A 3,513-nucleotide genomic window follows, 5' to 3' on the forward strand; every position below is an offset into this window, starting at 1 on the left:
TCCTGAGTGAGGTAACCCAGACCCAAAAAGATGAATATGGGATGTACTCACTCATAATTGGTTTCTAGCCATAAATAAGGGTCACGGAGTCTACAATTGGTGATCCTAAAGAAGCTAAGTAAGAAGGTGAACCAAAGGAAAAACTCATAGTTATCCTCTTGGCAATGGGAAGTAGAGAATGTACTTTAAAACGATCCTTACTCATCCCTTCACAGAAGTGGAAATATGGAGTAGATTTTACTGCTCTGATGTTACTGAAATATTCCTGTCTAATGCTTTGTTATTCAAATGAATAACAGAGGGAAGAAAAAGTCTATAAAGTAGCTACTGCCAAGAATAGAGGCTGGGCCTCGCAAGATGGAGGGGAAAGAAAGTGAAGAGTGTGTGCCTTATCTGCATATAGGTGACCAATTCTGCAGTCAACTGGGTTATACTTGGCTAAGCCTGGACCAGCTGTGCAGCCTTTCTTTCTGGTGAGAACACAAGAAGAATAAAAATACTCATGACTCAATAGAACAGCAACTATTCTGTAGACAAGAATATTTCACACACACACCCCCACACACCAAACTCGTGTCTACAAGTCAAGTAGGTAAATCAATTCCATTGCTTGATTAATATATGGAATTCCAGCAAGTATACATGGGTAATGATTTCAAGACATAAATGTAAATACAAGAGTGGTGGCAACCGAGCAGTAGTAACTCAAGAATGAATACAAATTTACAATTTGCCTTCAACCTTAAAAGCAAGAAATGATTATTCTTAAAAAAAAAAAGTGCACATTTGAAACATAGGCATAAGTAGAGACACCCCAGCTCTCCTGTAATTGTATTTCCATAGCAAAATGACTGGCTAAATTCATTCTCAGTAGTATTGAAACTGTCTTTAGGCAAATTAAGGGGGAAAGAAATCTCTCTCAGGCAAATTTATTATGGGATATAACTTCTCACGTGCTATGGGAGTATATGTGGAATTCATCTTCCACAAAAAGGCTGATTAAAGTTGTTGTTCAGATAAATTGAGAATTCCTATTTTAATTTTCCTAGCATGTATTAGCTGTGTATCATAATGGGTTTCACTGCATGTCCATACATTCTCACCTGTATGCATAATGTATTTTGATCATATTCGCCCCTTATTACCTGCTGTTGTCCACCTCCTACTTTCGCTGAACCATTCCTCTTCATAAGTCGGTCCACTTCTGGTTTGCTTTGTATTGTTTTGTGGGTCACTGAATTTTAAGCGTACTTACAACAGCGTGGGTGAGGGTTTGCTTGCAGGTACACAGACACCTTGCCAATAGCTATACCACTAAAGAAAAATATCCCATTCTGCCGCTTGAAAGGTTGTAAGCCCAAAGATAAAAGTGGAACTCCATGGTCTCTCCCTCTCCAGTGACAAGCTGCTGAGGAACCCAAGCTCATGCAGATTCCTGCAGATAATCATAGCTGCTGTGAGTTCCAGGGTTCCTGGATGATGGTGCTCTACAACTCCGCCCCTTCCTTCAGCTCTTATATTCTGTCTACCCTTCTCCTGTGATATGCCATGAACTTCAAAGGGGGTGATTAAAAAAAAAAACTTCCCATTAATCCCTGAGCCTTCAGTAGTCACACAGAAAATTTTCCCATTTTAATCAATGATAACTCATCTCAGACTACAATTATATTCCAATGTTTTTTGTTGTTGTTTTGGTTTGAATTATAGAAAAAGAGAAAGAAACAGCTGGGTCTCCTTTACAGTAGCCAATAATGTTCTCAGTAAGATGTATTACACAATTATGCCAAATCCCTCTAAAGAAGATAGATATGTCCATGTTTTACAAACAAGAAACTCAAGGCACAGACAACTATCCAAAAATCACATGACCAGTATCCAGTAAGCCCAGAAGGCATTCCCATCTCTGGTTAACTCCAATATCCTTCATTACAGCCTTTAAAATCATTTAATTTTAGTTCCAAGGTTGACGGTAATATGTCATGATCTAAGAATCTACCTCATGAAGAAGACGGAGAAGTTCTATTAGGGGAATGACCCAGGATAAGACTCACCTCTGAACAGGTACACAACATATGGTTTCCCATGTGATGGGGTCATAAATGAATGCAGCACAAGACACGAAAATGGAGAAGGCGGGATGGATATCATGCACCACTGGAGAAAGACAAAGACCAGCCAAAAGCAACTGGCACATTTGAATCCTTGGGAAGGCTCCAGCTTTTGTAGCCCTGTATGCCTCTGGAGTGGATCACAATTCAGTTATCCACTATTAGTTCTTATGGTGCTGATCAGCACTGTCATCTTTCCCTTAGTTCACAGGCAGACATGTAGAAATGCAGAAATGGATCTTCACTGTTGGAATAGCAAACTTAAAGGCTACCTCTCTGACTTTCAGAGACACTGAGAACATGTGTTCTAATGTTTGCACATCCTTTCTTGTTCATCGTGTGTAACTAAGAAAGGAATGAGGGTGGGTGAGAGAAATCAAGGGAAGATAGAAAGGAGTGAAAGAGGAGCTCCATCCCAGCAATGGCTTTTATTCCAGGCCGTTAAGATAAAAGGATAAAAGACCCTCAAGTAGTACAAATATCCTGTTTTCTAGGAAATCAAGGGTGCAAGCGTTTCAGCAGACAAATTACAAGACAAAAAAATAATTTGGTATGTAAAACAACTTCAGTATCTGTAGTTAGAGGCAATGAAAATTACTCAGAATTAGAGAAATCAAAATGGCTTGGCAGATGAAGGTGCTTAGCCCCAAGCCTGACAACCCAAGTTTGTGCCCCTGAGGCCACATAATGGAAGGACAGGACGGACTCTTGAAAGTCATTCTATGACTTCCATGTGTGCTTGATGACATTTCTACCCAACAACATGTGCACGCACACACACACACACACACACACACACACACACACACACTAAATCAATCAAAAAATAAATTAAAAGAGATTAAACATTTTTGTTTTGTTTTGGTTTGTATTGTTTTCTTTCAACATAATATTTTATCAATTATTTGGGAATTTCACACAATGCACAGTGATCAGAGTAGACTCCCATTCCTCTCAGGTCCACCCTTCCTGCTGTGTTCCCTCTACCCCCCAAAAACACACCAAGTCTCAGAATAAACTTTGATTTGTGCAGCTGGAAAACTGGCCAGTATCTGAAAAGCCTTTACCTTCCGCTGTTCAACAGACTGTTTTCTCTCTCCATCCCTCACCCTGCTGCTACACTGGGGGTTTTATTCTTGGAGGAAATTATTCAGATTCTTCCCTAAAAGGAGGTTGGGGAGCGCTAGTGCCTGAGGTGAGTGCCCCTTTGAGAATGCAGCCAATTCCTCTGGTTTGTTTTCTGAAGCTACTGGCATTGGAGTTGCATTAAGAGTGTCACGAGAAGAGCAACTGCAAATACTGTGACACCCAAAAATAATAAAATAAACTCGACTAAATCTTGCATCTTGAACCAGAGTCATTTGTGAGTCAGTGAGTACTACCAGATGCGGTCTTCCCAGACCTG

This window comes from Microtus ochrogaster, linkage group LG9 (assembly GCF_000317375.1).
Source record: "Microtus ochrogaster isolate Prairie Vole_2 linkage group LG9, MicOch1.0, whole genome shotgun sequence".
Lineage (NCBI taxonomy): Eukaryota > Metazoa > Chordata > Mammalia > Rodentia > Cricetidae > Microtus > Microtus ochrogaster.